The sequence below is a fragment of the Anomaloglossus baeobatrachus genome, chromosome 1 (genome assembly GCF_048569485.1).
Source record: "Anomaloglossus baeobatrachus isolate aAnoBae1 chromosome 1, aAnoBae1.hap1, whole genome shotgun sequence".
In the NCBI taxonomy this organism is placed as follows: Eukaryota; Metazoa; Chordata; class Amphibia; order Anura; family Aromobatidae; genus Anomaloglossus; species Anomaloglossus baeobatrachus.
The window spans coordinates 716,702,915-716,722,247 of record NC_134353.1 but is presented as its reverse complement, the minus strand read 5'-3'; the positions used below and the strand labels follow the sequence as shown (position 1 = coordinate 716,722,247).

General features: G+C 43.5%; 1 protein-coding gene and 1 long non-coding RNA gene across 2 annotated transcripts in view; one reads left to right on the top strand and one right to left on the bottom strand.

Moving 5' to 3' along the window:
* GALNT9 (polypeptide N-acetylgalactosaminyltransferase 9) overlaps nt 1–19,333 on the bottom strand; it is a 678,907-nt gene that overhangs the window by 410,824 nt on the left and 248,750 nt on the right. The window lies entirely within an intron of this gene.
* Nucleotides 8,530–17,562, top strand: LOC142299075 (uncharacterized). The gene is made up of 3 exons (XR_012752649.1): nt 8,530–8,601; nt 11,019–11,121; nt 17,446–17,562. It is a non-coding gene; the product is annotated as an uncharacterized LOC142299075 (long non-coding RNA).

Here is a 19,333-nt window from a genome sequence, read left to right as displayed (position 1 = left end):
AGAGAGAGGGAAGAGAGGGCGAGAGAGAAAAGAGAGAGGAGAGAGAGAAGAGAGAGAAGAGAGAGAGAAGAGAGAGAAGAGAGAAAGAAGAGAGAGTGGGAAGAGAGATAGGCGAGATTGGAGAGAGAGAGAGGGAAAGAGAGAGAGAAGACAGAGAGGAGAGAGAGAAAAGAGAGAGAGAAAAGCAAGAGAGAAGAGAGAGAAGAAAGAGAGAGAAGAGAGGAGAGAGAGAGAGGGGAGAGAGAGGAGAGAGAGGAGAGAGAGGAGAGGGAGAGAGAGAGAAGAGAGAGAAGAGAGAGGAGAGAGAAGATAGAGAGGAGAGAGAGAGGGGAGAGAGGAGAGAGCAATGCAGCCTCATTCTGTGAACTGCTCCGATTTTAGAGGTGTGTCCCGCGGCTCTGTCACGCTCCCCGTGTCCCAGCACCACTCCTTACCCACTGATCCAGTCCACGTGTCCACCGGTCAGGGCTGCCGCTCCCGCTCATGCTCCCCAGACTCCTGTTCCTGGTCTCAGGAGTCTGATTCTGACTAATGTTCTGTATAGGACCGGGCCGCGCCCACTCACCTGGTCTTATAGCCCCAGCACTGCTGCAACAGGAAATGACCTGAGGCTGTGCTGAGTATATAAGACTGGCCTCTCCATGTGGGCGGCACCGGATCATCGCTTGTGTTTCTATGCCTTGTCTTGTGAGCTAGGTGCTCAGGTCTTTGTTCCTGTTTCCTATTACTGCCTTAAAGTACGCTGTGACCTTAGTGACTTGGTCCTGTCTTTGCTTCCTGATACCTGCACCCGTTCCTGCCACGTTAGTGCTCCAGCTACCGTGTACCCTGCCCTCCAGGTGGGGTGCTCGGTCCAGTGGATCCACCTGCTGGGCCTACCAGTCCTCCCCGGCCCTCACAGTATGATCAGGCCATGGATCCCGCTGGAGCACAGGCCATGGATCCCGCTGAAGCACAGAAATCAGAGCTGGCTGAGCTGCGCCAGGAGCTGGCACAACAGCGTGAAACCCTGAACCGGATGCTGAAATTCTTGGCGTCCGTGGATCACCGGTTGTATACGCTGCAGACTGCCGCCTCGTCCACGCAGCAACCAATCTCCAGGTCTGAACCAGGTTCCTCCACAGCCTCGCAACTTCGCCTTGCTGCTCCGCCTCGCTACGCAGGGGATCCCAAGTCCTGTCGTGGTTTCCTGAACCAGTGCTCCCTGCACTTCCAGTTGCTCCCGCACTTGTTTGCCTCAGACCAGGCCAAGGTTGAGTTCCTGATGTCACACCTGGAAGGCGAAGCCCTGGCCTGGATTAACCCCCTGTGGGAAAATGAGGACCCGATGATCACCGACATCCAGGAGTTCCTGCAAGCCTTCAGGGGCACCTTCGACGAACCCGGATGAACTACCGTAGTGACCTCTACGCTCCTCCGGCTACGCCAAGGGACCCTGACCGTCGGCCAATACGCCATCCAGTTCCGCACACTCGCCTCTGAGCTGGGCTGGAACAATGAGGCCTTGACGGCGGCCTTTTGGGAAGGTCTCTCTGGCCGCATCAAAGACAAACTAGCCGGCCGTGACGTTCCACGAACCTTGGACGCTTTGATTTCCCTGGCCACCCGGATTGACCTCCGTTTTCAGGAGCGTACCAAAGAGATAGTCCGAGAGAAGCGACCACCTTGCCACACCTTGCCCCCGCAGAGACCTACCGCACCCTCATCCCTGCCTTTCCGAGAATCGTTACCAGAACCCATGCAAGTGGACCGTCTGACCCAAGCCAAGCAACGCCGTGCAGAACGGCTCGCCCGGGGCCTGTGCTTCCATTGCGGAGACGGTTCACATATGCTCCATTCTTGCCCGGTGAAACCAGGTAGACCCCAGGTCCAAGGAATGGTGGGAACCGCCACCCTTGCCACCAAAATCCCTTTGGTTCCAGTTAAACAGACTGTCCGGGTGACGACAGAGGAGACCCGGTTTTCAGCTGAGGCCCACATCGATTCCGGGGCAGCAGGCAACTTTATCCACCAGGCCACGGTAGACAAATACCAGGTCCCTGTCACTCCGCTGAAGAAGCCCCTCTGGTTCGCCTCCGTAGACGGCAAACCGCTCTACGAACCTGTCCGGTATACCAGCGAGCCCGTGAACCTCCAGGTTGGCACTTCGCATACAGAGACCATCGCCTTCTATGTGATCCTGAGGATGGCTCCTGAGCTCCTGTTGGGCCTGCCCTGGCTGAAACTCCATGACCCTGATATTAGTTGGCGCTCTAGCGCGATTACCCGCTTGAGTCCCTTGTGTCATGACCACTGCCTACAGCCTGTTCCTCGGTCCCTGTCACCTGAACCGTTGGAACCACCGACCCCTGAAGAAGAGACGACGCTATCCAGTGTCGTTCCATCGTCCCCAGTCTCTGAGACCTTGATTCCACTATCTTCTGGAGATAAGACTTTGACTCCACTGGCTGCCCACGATGAGACATTGTCTAATACCCGGTTTGAGACGCCCGATCCAGTCGTCCAAGATTCCAGTTCTGCTTCTGACTGTCCTTCCCTTTCCGTTGCCTCCCTTGCCGCTGACATAGGTTCCCCGATACGGGACATAGTGGCCATGAAAACAGTCCGGGGTAAGCAGTCCTTCCTGGTCGATTGGGTGGATTGCGGTCCTGAGGCCTGGTCCTGGTTGTCCCGGAAGTACGTTGCTGCCTCTCTTCGGTGCGCCTTCATGTCTCGGCTGAGGAGAGGGGGGCTTCAAGGGGGGGGTACTGTCACGCTCCCCGTGTCCCAGCACCACACCTTACCCACTGATCCAGTCCACGTGTCCACCGGTCAGGGCTGCCGCTCCCGCTCATGCTCCCCAGACTCCTGTTCCTGGTCTCAGGAGTCTGATTCTGACTAATGTTCTGTATAGGACCGGGCCGCGCCCACTCACCTGGTCTTATAGCCCCAGCACTGCTGCAACAGGAAATGGCCTGAGGCTGTGCTGAGTATATAAGACTGGCCTCTCCATGTGGGCGGCGCCGGATCATCGCTTGTGTTTCTATGCCTTGTCTTGTGAGCTAGGTGCTCAGGTCTTTGTTCCTGTTTCCTATTACTGCCTTAAAGTACGCTGTGACCTTAGTGACCTGGTCCTGTCTTTACTTCCTGATACCTGCACCCGTTCCTGCCACGTTAGTGCTCCAGCTACCGTGTACCCTGCCCTCCAGGTGGGGTGCTCGGTCCAGTGGATCCACCTCCTGGGCCTACCAGTCCTCCCCGGCCCTCACAGGCTCACAGCTGATGTCCGGCTCCTCCCCTCAGTGCATAATTAAATTAAATTATAATTATAAATAAATAATAATTATATTTTAAAATTATAAATAAATTAAATTCTTTACCGGGACGGCCAGGACTCGAACTTATGAACTAATTTTCCTTAGGCAGTAGCTCTACCCATTGAGCCACTGTCTGTAATGAAAAGCATAGGAAGATTTGGTAATCTTGACCTCTGTAGTGCAGTAGAGAATCCAGAAGTAGATTATTCAGCTACAAGGATGGATGGAGGGATGGAGGGATGGATGAATGGATGGACGGATGGAGGGATGGATGAAGGGATGAATGGAGGGATGAAGGGATGGAGGGATGGATGGAGGGATGGAGGGATGGAGGGATGGATGAATGGATGGAGGGATGAATGAATGAATGGAGGGATGGATGGAGGGATGGATGGATGGATAGAGGGATGGATGGAGGGATAGATGGATGGATTACCTATTATACCATCACCCATTCCCTATAGACTGTGAGCCCTCGCGGGCAGGGTCCTCTCTCCTCCTATACCAGTCTGTTATGTACTGTTAATGATTGTTGTATGTATACCCTCCCTCACTGTAAAACACCATGGAATAAATGGCGCTATAAAAAGAAATAATAATAATAATAATAATAATGGAGGGATAGAGAGATGGGTGGAGGGATAGAGGGATGGATGGAGGGATGGAGGGAGGGATGAAGGGAGGGATGAATGGATGGAGAGATGGAGGGAGGGATGGAGGGAGGGATGAATGGATGGAGGGATGGATGGAGGGATAGAGGGATGGATGGAGGGATGGAGGGAGGGATGGATGGATGGAGAGATGGAGGGAGGGATGAATGGATGGATAGAGGGATGGATGGAGGGATAGAGGGATGGATGGAGGGATGGAGGGAGGGATGGATGGAGAGATGGAGGGATGGATGGAGGGAGGGATGAATGGATGGAGGGAGGGATGGAGGGATGGATGGATGGAGGGATGGAGGGATGGATGGAGGGATGGATGGATGGATGGATGGATAGATAGAGGGATGGATGGATAGATAGAGGGATGGATGGAGGGATGGAGGGATGGATGGGGGATGGAGGGAGGGATAAAGGGAGGGATGAATGGATGGAGAGATGGAGGGAGGGATGGAGGGAGGGATGAATGGATGGAGGGAGGGATGGATGGATGGATGGATAGATGGATAGATGGGAGGGCAAACACCGGCACTACCTCTCTCATCACCGCACACACGCAGGCACTACCGCATGCATCATCACGGCACAAACACCAGCACTATTGCCCCAATCATCACCGCACACGCAGGCATGCTGCGTGGATCTGACACAGAATACTCGTGTTCTATTGCCGCTCCTGTCAGCTTCATGTAGCAGAGCTGATAGCGTCGTGAAAACTCTGTGGAGGGGTATTTGGGGATTTTAATAATATGGTGAACGAGGGTGTTTTTTGTCTTTTTTTCCAAATAAAGGATTTCTTCGGGTGTATGTGTTTATTTACTTTCACTTACACGTTAATCATGGAAGGTATCTCGGAGAGACGCCAGCCATGATTAACCCCTTATTACCCCGATTGCCACAACACCAGGGCAATTTCGGGATGAGCCGGGTAGAGTCCCGGGACTGTTGCATCTAATGGATGCGGCAATTCCGGGCGGCTGCTGGCTGATATTGTTAGGGTGGTGGGCTCCGCTTAACGTGGCACTCCCCATCCTGACAATACCAACCTCCAGCTGTGTGGTTTTATCCTGGCTGGTATCAAAATTGGGGGGAACCGAAGGGTTTTTTTTTATTATTATTTATTTATTTATTTTACTGTACGATATAAACCCGCCCGCCGGCGGCTGTGATTGGTTTCAGTGAGACAGCTGTCACTCATCATGGGGGCGTGTCTGACTGCAACCAATCATGGGCGCCGGTGGGCGGGGAAAGCAGGGAATACCAGACTGAATAATGAGCGGCAGCCATTTTCAAAAGAGGAAAAGCCGCCGAAGCTTTTTGACAGCCGCGTCCGTGATCGGTGCGTAGGAAAGAGAGAGGTATTGTGCTGGGGATGCAGTACGCATGTAGATATGCAACGTGCGCACATAGCCTTACTGTGAAAAGCTCGAACAGCCGAACTTGAAGCAAATCATTCAAGTTCGTTGAACGACTCGAATACCGCCCAAAATCACTCGAATTTGAAATTGGCGAACGGTTCGAATCGAACATCGCTCATCTCTAGGGAGCATACATCTTTTTTCTTTACCAATTCTGGGAAAAGCTCTTGAATAAGAGTGCTTAGCTCAGGAGGGACCTCTCAAAAATTATGTGATTAAAAATGGAGTACAAAATGTGGTTACAGGGCAGAAAGCATTTAAGTTTTTTTATTTATCATCGTAGTAAAATAAAGACTTGATTGGGGGTTGAATTATACTCTTAATAGCACCAATGTGGGGTACATATAATGTATTTTTTTTTTAGTTTATTTAGAAAATGAAAAAAACAGCACTAATGTAATTTATTCTGTTTTGTCTTTTAGAGAGGACACAGGACAGGGACTTAGGGCCAATTTACAAGTCTCATCTGAGAAAAAATGACCGACTATTCTGATCAGACTTTGATCAGAGTATGGTCCAAGTGTGGTCTGAGTGACATCCATTTTTTCTCGTATGTGGAGAAATAAAAATAAAGTTTCTACACTTTCTTCCTTCTGTCAGTCCATGAAAATTGTGTCATCTGAGTGCGGTCTGACTTTTTCTCCGATCCATTGACTTGTGGATCAAAATTGGCAATTGCCCATGAAAAAAAAATGGACATGTGAATGTCTTCATAGACTATCACAGGTGTGAGTGGTATCCACATTAAAATTATTGATAGCATTCATACATAAAAATCGAACATGTGGATAACCTCTTAGAATAAATTGAGGGGGGGGGAGGAGAGTCACATTAATTATTTTTTATTTATTGTGTGGCAGATAATATATTTAATGGGGGCACAGAACTAGTTTATCAATTTAGATTTTAAGTGGTGTGTGGCTAATTGTATAGTAGTGGTGTGGTATTTATTCATAATGTAAAAAAAAATTAGAAGTGAAGTAAAATTGCAAAAAAAAAGCAATCCCATCAGCCCCACGGTGTAATTTTAATTAGTACTGGATCCTATCTGACCATACATTTGTAGACTTTAAGTTCAGGAGAGGCATGGAATAGCCTAAGGTCCCATCAAATAAGGGTCACCTTGTCACGGTTGATGGGCTCACATTAATTTGCCAATTTATGCGCTAAGTACTTCATTTTGATTCCAGATAGCTATAATGCAGATAAATTTAATGTATTCTATGTTTGCATATATTTTAGCGCTTAAAGAGTGCTGCTGTATCCCTTTGTTTTTGTTTTTTGTAGTCCATAGCAGCTTGCACTTGTTCACATGTATTTTGAGATGGCGGTCAGTTTTCTGACCTGCAGAATAGAATACATTACTAGATAATTTTACGCTCTGTGAGCTGTATAAAAATGACACCTGAGTAACAATAGTTGGATGTATATTTTTTTCACCATTTATCCTTGTTTTTCAGCGTTTCCTTTCTTTCGAGTATTTCAGTATATAGTAAAGATGAACGATGTCATTTAAAATTGCAGCTTGTCCCATAAGAATCCAGCCCTTTTATGACTATATCAATAAGGGGATTTTTTTTTCCTGCAGGAAGGGGTTACATTGACATTTAACACAACATTGTCATGGTAAGATTTCATGGTGTCATAATTAGACATGAGCGGACTTGAGGAAGTTCAAGTTTTGCAGGTTCTACTGGACTTTACATAAAGTTCTGTTCTGGACCTGAACTTGACCTGAACCTCTTTGGAAGTCACTGATTAGGCAGCTCGGCTGTCCGCCCACATACAGCCAGCCATAAACAGATCAATGAAGAGTGGGCAGGTGGTTTTTTTTTTTTTTCAAACTACATCCGATATCGTTGATTTTACGTTTAGGGTATGTGCGCACGTTGCTTTTTACCTGCTTTTTACCTGCTTTTTTGCTGCTTTTTCTTCTGCGCTGTTTAATGCCAAAATGGATGTGTTCTTCTATTCAAGCAAAGTCTATGGGAATTTGGGTTTCTTGTTCACACTATGTTGTTCAAAATGCTGCCTTTTTGTGGCAGAACTTTGGTCAAAAACTCAGCTTTGCAGTGCAAAACCCAAATGGCAAAAACAATTGACATGTTGCTTCTTTGAAAAGCTGAGTTTTTGACCAAAGTTCTGCCTCAAAAAGGCAGCATTTTGAACAACATAGTGTGAACAAGAAACCCAAATTCCCATAGACTTTGCTTGAATAGAAGAACACATCCATTTTGGCATTAAACAGCGCAGAAGAAAAAGCAGCAAAAAAGCAGGTAAAAAGCAGGTAAAAAGCAACGTGCGCACATACCCTTAGTGCGAGCCATTCAAACACTGCAAGTGGCTCACACTGGGCCGAGCACCGAGTGTACCCGAGCACAGCGTTGCTCACTCGAGTGGTTTGCATACATAAAGCACTCAAACTCTAATTTTTTTTTGTAAAGTCTGTGTTCACTGCGAACATGGAGCTTTAATGTTCAGGTCTGCTTATTTCCAGTCATAACATGTAGAAGAGGTTTTTTTGGTTTCATTAAACTTTTCTCCCAAGGTGCAGATCAGTGTAAGAAAACAAACTTCTGTTTCCTTACCCTCCGTAGGTACAGCCTTGAGTGTCTACTGCTGCTCCAGTTTCTGTAGTTTGTGGGCAATGCTGACATGATGACCTCAGCACTGCCACCAATCACTGAGTTCAGCAACTCTGGTACTGTACACACCAGGGAGAGACCTGTCACTGAACTGCAGCAGGGTGGAGCCCGGAGCCAGACTAGTCTGTGTTTTTTTTAATTAACCTTTCTTGAGTTTTAACCCAGGGAAAAATTCAAGCCCAGCTCGTTATTTATATTGAGCTGTTTCCAGACACATTCTTCAGTATTTCTTACTTAGGAAGTGAAACATGCATAGTCGGAGCTCCTCACTATTCTCCTGCTCTTATACAAGCATGCCCTGTTTTCAGAAAGCAAGCATGTTTTCATTCTTTGGGTGCAGCTCACTGAGTGAGTACATACAGAGATGACTGTATCTATTTAACAGTGCCCATCATAAGTCCTGTTTGGCTGTGATAGTAGCAGCCAAGCAGGTTTCCTCACCTAGAGCCCACAGGGTGAGCAAATGCAGAAACATGTCTTTCTGTTAGCTTGTTCTTCACAGCTTCAGTAAGCAACATGTGGCTGTCAAAGCAGCAGCCGTGCCTGCAAGAAGCACATTCACTACCGCCGCCATGAATAGGTAACTGTCTCCACCAGATTTTGGTATGCGTGCATTATAGTTATGGATGAGTTATTGCAGTTGCTGTTAGTAGGTTTTACTGTTATTTATGACAGATTTTGTAATATGTAAACATAAAGAAGACACTGAATTGTTACACAGTACAGGAGCAGTCAAAGCCATCAGTTACTCGACCAGCAAGCTATTGAAAATAGGTATAGAAGTATAGAACTTTGTGATAGCAGGATCTATAATGATTATCTCTTTACTCCATTTTGACTACGTGTGTACGTATACCTTCTTCTCGAAGTTATGGTGTTTGACCACAATTCTTCCATGAAGACCAGTTCTGACCAGCCTCCTCCAAACTGTAGACAGGTGTAACTTGGTCTAATTAGTCTCTACCTGTTTTAAATAGTTCTCACCACTGGACATTTTCTAGTTTTGAGGGAAAGTAACCATAATGCATCTTTCATCTTCTGCACTAAGTTTCCTTGGTAAACCACTGCGACTACGGTCCTCAATATTGCCCAATTCTTGGTGTTCTCAGTGCTAAAAAGTACAGAAATTACCTTAACCATCAGGCAATGCCATTAAAGATACATCTAATTGGGTTCAAATTTACTCTTATTCAGATGACAATCCCAAACATACAGTCAATATCATTAAGAACTATCATAGCTCAAAGAATAACAAGGAGTCCGAGAAATGATTACTGTATATGGGCCCTGACAACAGCATTGTCTTTTCTTTTCAAAGTTTTATTTATGTTTTAAACAAAATAGAATACCACACATATGCAAAATACAAATTGGGTCTATCAAGTCTGGGACCGAGCTTCAAAACAGTAAAAGAGAACAATAAACAACATATTTGTAAATATTATAAGTACAGGTCATTAAGAGAAGGAGCACATGTTTATCGAAATGAACAATATTCAGCATCATCGGTACTTGAAAACAGTATAAAAATGCTGAATAAGTTTCTTACAAATAGGGAATTAAACAGAAGGTGAGGGATCTGGGTAAGGGAGGGTTGTAGGGTTGTAGCTTCAGAAAGCACCAATCAGTGTCACTCTTCTAGGGGTAGTTATTTTGTATCAATGCCTGGCAACAAGGGGTAGAAGAAATAAAGAAGGACGGACCTTTTATTTAGTTTGTTGAATGTCTTCTTCATTCTGTGTTCCCAAATTCTACAGAAGGGTCCTAGGTTGTGCTGGGCGAGCGACAAGCTCTTCAATGTGATACAATTGATCTAATTTGAGTAGTAGTTGTATCTTAGAGGGGACATTGGGTGTGAGCCCAAGAGTGGGGATCAGTAATTTCCCTGCCGTAATAGTGAATGCGGCCATTTTGGACCATTGTCGGTTAGATGGACAAATGGGGAAATTTAGCAAGGCTTCTCTTGGTGTTAATGATACGTGAGAGTGAAATACATCAGAAATAAGCAGCAAGATTTCTCCCCAAAGACAACAGCATTGTCAAGTCTGTGTGTTATTACTTGGAGAGACAGAAGGTTTAGAACAAACTTACCTCCACAACAGAGCTTTAGTTCAAGAATAAGATTAAGGGGTACTTTTCACACTACGATATCGCAGGTGCGATGTCGGTGTGGTCAAATCGAAAGTGACGCACATCTGGCGTCACTGTCGACATCGTAGTGTGTAAAGCCTTTTACATACGATTAACAAGCGCAAAAGCGTTGTTATCGTATGATTGGTGTAGGGTCCGACATTTCCATTATGCAGTTGCTGCGATGGTACGATGTTGTTCCTCGTTCCAGCAGGCAGCACACATCGCTGTGTGTGAAGCCGCTGGAGTGAGGAACATCTCCTATCTGCGTCCTGGCCGGCTATGCGGAAGGTAGGAGGTGGGGGGATGTTTACGTCCCGCTCATCTCCGCCCCTCTGCTTCTATTGGCTGCCTGCCGTGTGACGTCGCTATGACGCCGCACGACCCGCCCCCTTAGTAAGGAGGCGGTTCACCGGCCAGAGCGACGTCGCAGGGCAGGTGAGTGCATGTGAAGCTGGCGTAGCGATAATGTTCGCTACGGCAGCAATCACAAGATATCGCACCTGCGACGAGGGCGGGGACTATCGCTGCAGCGTCGGTAACACATTGTTACCGATGTCGCAGCGTGCAAAGCCCGCCTAAGGCTATGTTCCCACAATCACTATTTGTTGACTTTTTGATGCTGCAGAATTTCTGCATCTCAATTTACATGCATTTACAGTACTTCATTATGTTTTTGTTTGCGTTTTGGTGCTGTGTTTTATTGCGTTTTGACGCTGCAGTTTTTGTCTCCATTTGGTGTGCCATGCTTTAAATAATACTGCTTGTTTTTCAAATTTCCTGGTATTGACATTATTAGGTGCAAACTATGTGATTTTTTTAGTGTTTCTGGAAATGCAGTAAAAACACATCTCGTTTTTTAAACAGATTTTACGCATCTTATGCAAGTCTACGGAGAAATCATTAACAGAAAACTCAGCATACCTGCAATGCAATATGACATGCTATGGATTGAAAAAACGCTCTGCAGGTGAGTTTCTACAGCATAAAAGAGAAACACAGTGCACATAAGATTTCTATTAATCTATTAATCTCATCCACATTGCTTGTACTGTAAAATGCTGCATTTTATGAAAGAGTGCATATTGCTAATCTCTGCCTAACTGTCCCTGTATACACTAGCATAAATAAACAGATCTTAGGAAAAAGTATTTCTAAAGATCATTTATGATATGTTAATGAGGCCATGGACTAGTCGCAAGGGTATTAGTTCCTCGGCTCATTAGGCCCTCTTAACATAGTAGTACACCCACTGGGGCATGCTAACAAGCTCTTCAATGCAGCATCAACAGCGGTGACTCGCGTACCTGTGTCCTCTGTGACCACTGATCTGAATGCCCTGCAGTTGACCAGAAGTAGGGTGCATTCAGATCAGTGGTGACAGCGGACACAAGCATGCGTGTTCTACCATGCTAAGAGGGCGGAATGTGCCCAGGAACTAACGTCCTTGTGACTAATCCCTGGGCTCATTTGCATATTATAAAGGCTCTTTGGAAATACTCTTTCTAAAGATCCCTTTATCTATGCTAGTGTATACAGGGACAGTTAGGCAGGGATTAGCAGTATGTACCCAGAACTGCTCATGGTTCTGGGTGTATATTGGACCTGACAGGTTCCCTTTAAGATGCAAAAATACTCATCAAACGGGAGCAAAACTCATCATGGGCACATACCACAACCTAACCTACCTGCTGAGTTCCTTCATACCTGTGTGCAAGTGCAACTAAAAGAATTGCTGCTATTTGGAAGGCAAAACATAATCACACCAAATATTGATGTGATTTTAGATTTTGCTTTTGTTTCTTTAAGTGTTGCATTTTGTTCATTGGTCAAAATAGCTATTATCACTGTTATTTTTTAAAGCATTCTTATTTTGCAGCATTTTTTCCCTCACCTGCCTAAAACTTTTGCACAGGACTGTATATATATATATATATATATATATATATATATATATAAATGTAGGAGAATTAGGATCCAGCAAAAGGATGAAATTTCACCAAAATTTTAAAAACTTCCTCTTTTGGCCTGGACCGTGAAGAAGGCACATAGTGCTGAAACATGTAGTCCCTTGCTTGAGTGCTATTAATTGATTGGAGTTCCTCATACTTTTATATGACTCAAAGGAATAATAAAGAAGAAGTTTTTAAACTTTTGGTGAAATTTCATCCTTTTTCTGGATCCTAATTCTCCTACATTTCTATTTGTTTGGGCACACTCCCTGCCTGGATCCCTGCAGAATATAAGGTGAACACCGACCATTGTATCAAGAGGAACTCCTTTATGGTGAGCTGGCTATATGTTTTCTACATTGTTTGATTTTATATATATATATATATATATATATATATATATATATACAGTACAGACCAAAGGTTTGGACACACCTTCTCATTCAAAGAGTTTTCTTTATTTTCATGACTCTAACAATTGTAGATTCACATTGAAGGCATCAAAACTATGAATGAACACATGTGGAATGAAATACTTAAAAATGTGTGAAACAACTGAAAATATGTCTTATATTCTACGTTCTTCAAAGTAGCCACCTTTTGCTTTCATTACTGCTTTGCACACTCTTGGCATTCTCTTAATGAGATTCAAGAGGTAGTCACCGGAAATGGTCTTCCAACAATCTTGAAGGAGTTCCTAGAGATGCTTAGCACTTGTTGGCCCTTTTGCCTTCACTCTGCGGTTCAGCTCACCCCAAACCATCTGCACTGGGTTCAGGTCTGGTGACTGTGGAGAACAGGTCATCTAGCATAGCACCCCATCACTCTCCTTCTTAGTCAAATAGCCCTTACACAGCCTGGAGGTGTGTTTGGGATCATTGTCCTGTTGAAAAATAAATGATAATCGAACTAAACGCAAACCGGATGGAATAGCATGGCGCTGCAAGATGCTGTGGTAGCCATGCTGGTTCAGTATGCCTTCAATTTTGAATAAATCCCCAACAGTGTCAGCAGCAAAGCACCCCCACACCATCACACCTCCTCCTCCATGCTTCACGGTGGGAACCAGCCATGTAGAGTCCATCCATTCACCTTTTCTACAAAGACACGGTGGTTGGATCCAAAGATCTCAAATTTGGACTCATCAGACCAAAGCACAGATTTCCACTGGTCTAATGTCCATTCCTTGTGTTCTTTAGCCCAAACAAGTCTCTTCTGCTTGTTGCCTGTCCTTAGCAGTGGTTTCCTAGCAGCTATTTTACCATGAAGGCCTGCTGCACAAAGTCTCCTCTTAACAGTTGTTCTAGAGATGAGAAGGTGTGTCCAAACTTTTGATCTGTATTGTATATGTACAAACAGTATATGTTTACATCCTTTGGAATTCAATTTCAGCTAAAGCATTGAATATGTAAAATGGGCATTTGATTATCTGCGATGCCTCAGTGTGACAGCATTTTGCATGAACATTTGAACTGTGAAAATACATAGAATTATTGGAATAATTTATCTGATTGTGGTGTAATAAGTGAGCTTTTACAAATAGTACCGAGGGAAGTACTCAGGTGGAGGATACAGAGAACCACTGCAAAACTCAAGGGAAACAAACACGGCTAGCGGCATATGAGATACAATTTAGAATCAGTACAGCTAAAATACATGAATGTAGAAATGGAACATACATACCTTGGGGAGAAGATAAATGGAAAAATCCATGAAAGTAATTTGAAATGATTTAAAATCAAGTCACACAGTGTGCCCCAATAAGAGCCATAAATGTGTAGCTATGTCACTGCGCAAAGAAGAACAGATGGAAGTTGATGGGGCACAGTAGAGTGGTGATTTTGTTAGATGAGAAGGAAAAGCTAAGGGAATTATAGAGCAATTTGATGGACTTGCCTGAAGAAGTACAGTATATTTCCAAGAAATACTTATGTTAGAGCCTAAAGTATGGTCTAATAAACCAGTGTAAGCTGTTCTTTTTATCTAGAATACATTTTTGCAAATGTAACGAATGATACAAGATGATGTTAAGTACTTATTTTTTAATATATTTACTGATATTTTTAGATATGTGACTAACATCTAGTTGAAAGAGATATTTCCACATATGATAAAGTATTAACCAATTTCAAACAGCATTAGTTTTGTAACAGACGCTATATTCCATGTAACATGAGTACAGTTATTTTAAAGTGTGATGCAGTTTTCAGTATATAAACTCACCCAGCCACCAAGAATAAGCAAATACATGAGCATTGCTACAGGTACTGTGTATAATTATACATGTATATTCATAGTCAGCATAACTACTTTATTATCACACAGAGTTTTGCACAAACTTTGCTATATGTCATGGCATGTTGGGCTCTGTTCACATTTCAGATTCTAAAACTCCACCTGATGGTTATTCTGGTGTCTGGGATCAACACAGGCAGACATGTGTGTCGACCTGCTGTGTTCTGATTCATAGTCAGGCTAGAAAAAATTAATCTCTGCTAGTCTGTTTGTTAGATTCCTGTAATTACATGTCATGGGGAGGCCAATCACATCTGATTCCCTCCTATTTATGTTGGATGAAATCTCCTACCCATGCCAGCTATAGGTTATACTGTGGTGGTGTGTGAACTTTGGTGTCCCGTCCTTCACTGAGGGGAGGGGGAGAGGAAATAAGATCAGAACTTGTCAGGATCAGGGCCACAAAGGATACTCAGCCCTCTCCACTTTTAGGAGTATCCCTGAGGTATGGGATAGCATAGGACCCCCTAGCTTGAGATTCAGCTTAGGATCCCTGGTTCCCCATTACCTCATAGTCATTGTGACATTTATAAACAGCTTTTGGTGAACTAAGTGTACATGTTTTTACAAGACCACTTATTCATTTTGTTTCTATTTGAGGTATATTTAATAAAAATCTATATCAGAATAGCTGAATAATTGAATATTAGACTCATAAAATGCCTTATTTATGAGAAAATTTTAAAAATAGATTACATACTGTAACTCTTTTGCTGTGAATTTTAGAAGTAAGTACACTAATCTCATTGGGTCTAAGGCAACCACTTAATAATGTATACAGTTTATATTGTGATGACACACTTGCTCTAACCTGTCTGCTTCACAAAAATGTGGACAATGTAAAGTTAATAAGAGAAAGATTCGGCCAAAACATCTCTTATTCATTTCAAGGCGATCAAAAAACTTGTTCCTCCAAAGATAATGATGATGAATGAATTAATGAAGTAAAACTTACACTATTCCATTTTTCATAAATCCATCACATTTTGGAATATCAAAATATTCTTAATGACTGTCAAGTTGATATTTGGCCGAACTAGGAAATAAATAGAGAGTGGTCCTTATATCTTTTGTGAAGCTTCAATGATGAACAGGGTTTTTTCACAGAAGGCTGCAAGAATGATACTGCAAAAGAATTGGCGCATACAGATCCCAAAGGTGTGGATGATCTAGATTCATCTTTAGCTCAACAGGTTTATATGCCGTTAACTTGTTTCATGACTCTAAATAAAATCACTTCTGTTCAGAAATGAAAAGCACTTTTTAATTTTGCATCTGCCAGAGAGGCAAGTAGTCTAATTATTGTTGCAATTATTAATGAATGAAAAGTGTTTAGCATGATATTTTTTTCCCATTTCAAGGTTATATTCTACTGCCCAGGTATTATACATGGAGTTTCTATTTGTGAAGGAGTTAGCTACAAATGTAGACAAGCTGAAGCTCACAACAATGTCTCTAATTGTTCATGAGAATTGCTTTATCCCATAATTGTCATGTACATTAATATTTCAAGATTCAGTTAATCAACAGACTTTTATAACATCTCAATTAAAAATGCCATCAGTTTCTAATCTTTAGCATCTGGGGTAGAATTGAAAAGATGGCAGGTCATGGACATTAACTCTCCAAAGAAATTAAGAGAGTTCCCTTTTCTGTTAGATGTTTTCTCTTGCAGTTGGACCCAGAGAGATTGATTGTGATTTATAGGGGAAGAGGCAGCACAACTAGAGGATAAATAAAGCATTCCACTGTTTCATGGTGAACAATATGGACTTAAAGGGGTCGTTCGCCCTTTTTCTTTTTTTTGTAAATTCTTTATTTAAGATGTTTCTTAATATTACAGAAATGAAATTGCAACAACAAATAAGCATAAACATGTATTTTTCAGATGAAAGGAAAGAGAAAAGGAAAGGAAAGAGGGAGAAATGGGGACGTGAGGTTGGTATAAAGTAAAGAGAGGACAAGGGGTTGGGAATGTAGAGGGGGTAGGGGAAGGGGAAAAGGTGAGATTCCCACCTATTTCTAAGAAGGTATCTGGTTACTAGGATTTATATATATGAAAATATGAAAAGGTTTTGTTTTCAGAGGTGTGTATGAGCAACGTGTTTGTTTTGCTTAACTGTCTATTCGGTTTCTGAGCTAATGTGTTATCTTGGGATGAGAAAATTTGTCAAGAGATTTTAGTTAGCTTTTGGTATCTGTCCCATTTGTCCCAAGATTCTAAAAGCTTCGCATTTTTCCTAGTGTAATGCAACCGGGCTTTTTCATGTATGCTTTTAAGATTTGATTCATTGAACCACTCGGTTAGACTCGGTGCATCACCTTCTTTCCAGTGTCTGGCTATTAGAAGTTTTGCTGCATTTATGAGATGAGGTATTATTGAGAGTTTGTTTAGGTGTTCCTTTTGTGGATCTAGATTGAGGATAATAAAGTTTGGGTTGAAAGGGAGTTTGGTCTTGAGAGCATTTTTTATGTGAATTTTAATGGAATCCCAATATTTTGCTATTTTTGGGCAATGATACCAAATGTGTGAAGGGGTGCCAGTCATTTGATTACATCTCCAGCAGTGTGGTGACAAGGAGTTGTCAATTTTGTAGAGAATGTCTGGGATTTTATACCACCGTGAGATAATTTTATAGTTGAGTTCTTGATATTGTCATGCTCCCCGGGTCCTAAGCCCCGCTCCTCGGCTCACCTGCCACGCTCCCCGGGTCCTTGGCTCCGGTGCCCGTCCTTCCCAGGCCCCCTGGTCTCCGATCGCAGCGCCCGACGGCTTCCCAGGCCCTGGCCGGCTCCCCTGCGTCCTCTTCTCAGCCTCCTTCCCTGGCTTCTGGCACCCGGGCTGCGCGCATGCGCATTAGGGCGCGCGCGCGGTCACTGACCCTTTCTTAAAGGGCCAGCGTCCATTAACAGGAAATGAGGCTAAACAGGTACAGGGTATAAAGGGGTGTATTGTCCAAGAGGGCGGGGCCTGATCTTCGTGTTTTCCAAGCTAGGAGTCAGGTCTCCTTGTGTCTTCGTGCCATACTCACGTATCTCTCTTCTAGAGCTGATCCTGCCTCGCCATCCGGTCCTGCTGAATCCCGAACCCTGCACGCTGTCCGTCTGCCATCTGACAGTCCGTACCATCTCGGATCCCTGCGGTGACCCGTCATCTCGCTCCAAAGGTTCCGGACCCCGCCTGACATCACCTCGGCTTCCGAACCTGAGCTACGTCACCCGGACTACCATCTGTGACTCCGTGGTCCCAGGGACTTCTTCGTTACACTCACTGGCACGGACTGTTCTACTGCCCATAGTGCTTCAGCTACCGGACTCCTTACCACCATCTTAGAGTTCGGCCCAGTGGATCCACCTCCTGGGTCTGCCCGACCGCCTGGCCCTGACAGATATCTAGATGCTGTTGATAGGTTGTGGGCGTTGTTGAAGATCATTTGAATTTCACTAGGGTTGAAGGTGGTGTTTAGTTCCATTTCCCATCTATTAATGTAAGAAGGTTTTTCCGAAGTGTTATATAGTAGCTTGTATATTTTTGAGATTAGCCTATTCTTCCCTTGAGCATGTAGTAGAAATTCTTGTTGGGGGGACGGGTTTGAAGGGGAAATATCTGGGATGTGATATGAAGCTAGGTCTCTAATGATGGCTAGGTCTTTATCTTTTAAATCTATTGGATTAAAGATGTATTTTAGCTCTTGTATAGTTAATGGTTCATGGTTATGGATTATCTCTGACAGTGTTATGTTGCAGAGATTTTTTGATGTCCTAATTTTGTTTTTTAGGAGTCTAAATTTTTGCGGGATTACATGTAAAATGGGGGTGGCTCTGCAAATGTTCGGAATTAGATCTAGTTTTTTATTAAATTTGTGCCAAAGCTTAAGTGTTACTTTGGTAAAAGGGTTCAGTATGTCTTTATATTTGAATCTGTTGTGAGGGGTTGGCCATAGAAAATGTGATAGGTCTCCTTTTAAGTTGCTGATTTCCAAGGTAGTCCACAGTTTTCTAGGGGGGTTTGTCCTCATCTCCATTAGTCTGGCTATGTGTGTGTCTAGCCAATAGCATTCAAAATCTGGGAGTCCTGTACCTCCTTTAGATTTAGGAGCAGTCAGTATAGTGTACCTTAGTCTATGGCTCTTTTTAAGCCATATAAAATTTGAGATCATGTTTTTCAATTTGCTGAAGAAATGTTGTGGGATATCTGTAGGGATTACTTGTAGAAGATATAAGATTTTTGGCAGAATGATCATCTTGATTAAATTGGTTCTCCCAAACCACGAGATTGGTAAACTGCTCCAAGCGGAAATGTCGGCTTCTATTTTGTGAAAAAGTGGCTTGAGATTCAGATCGTATAGTTGAGACAGGGAGTTGCTAATTCTTACGCCTAGGTGGGTGATGGAATTGCTAATACTGAAAGGAGATGATTCTGATACATTTTTCCATATTTTGGGGGGAATGTTAATGTTTAATAAATGGGATTTTGAAAAATGTATTTTGAAGTTGGAGACTTCACTATATAACTTGAAATCTGCAGTAAGGGCCTTAATTGAATTTGAAGGGTTCGTTAAAATGAAAAGTATGTCATCTGCAAATGCCGCGGATTTGTATTCTATTTGGTTGCATTTTAGGCCTGAGATCTTGGGATTTTGTCTTATTTTCTGGAGAAAGGTTTCTATTGTTAGAATAAATAGAAGTGGTGAAAGGGGACAGCCCTGTCTGGTTCCATTTTTTATGTTAAAACTAGAGGAGAGTTCATTATTTATTTTTAGCTTTGCGGTTGGGGTGGTATAAAGTGCCAGGATTTTGACAATGAATAAGGGTGGGAAGCCAATTTTTTTTAAAGTTTGTTCGATAAATAGCCAATTGACGCGGTCGAAAGCTTTTTCTGCATCTGAGGTGATGATTGCAGTTTCAATATTGTTATGTTTTGCATATTGAATG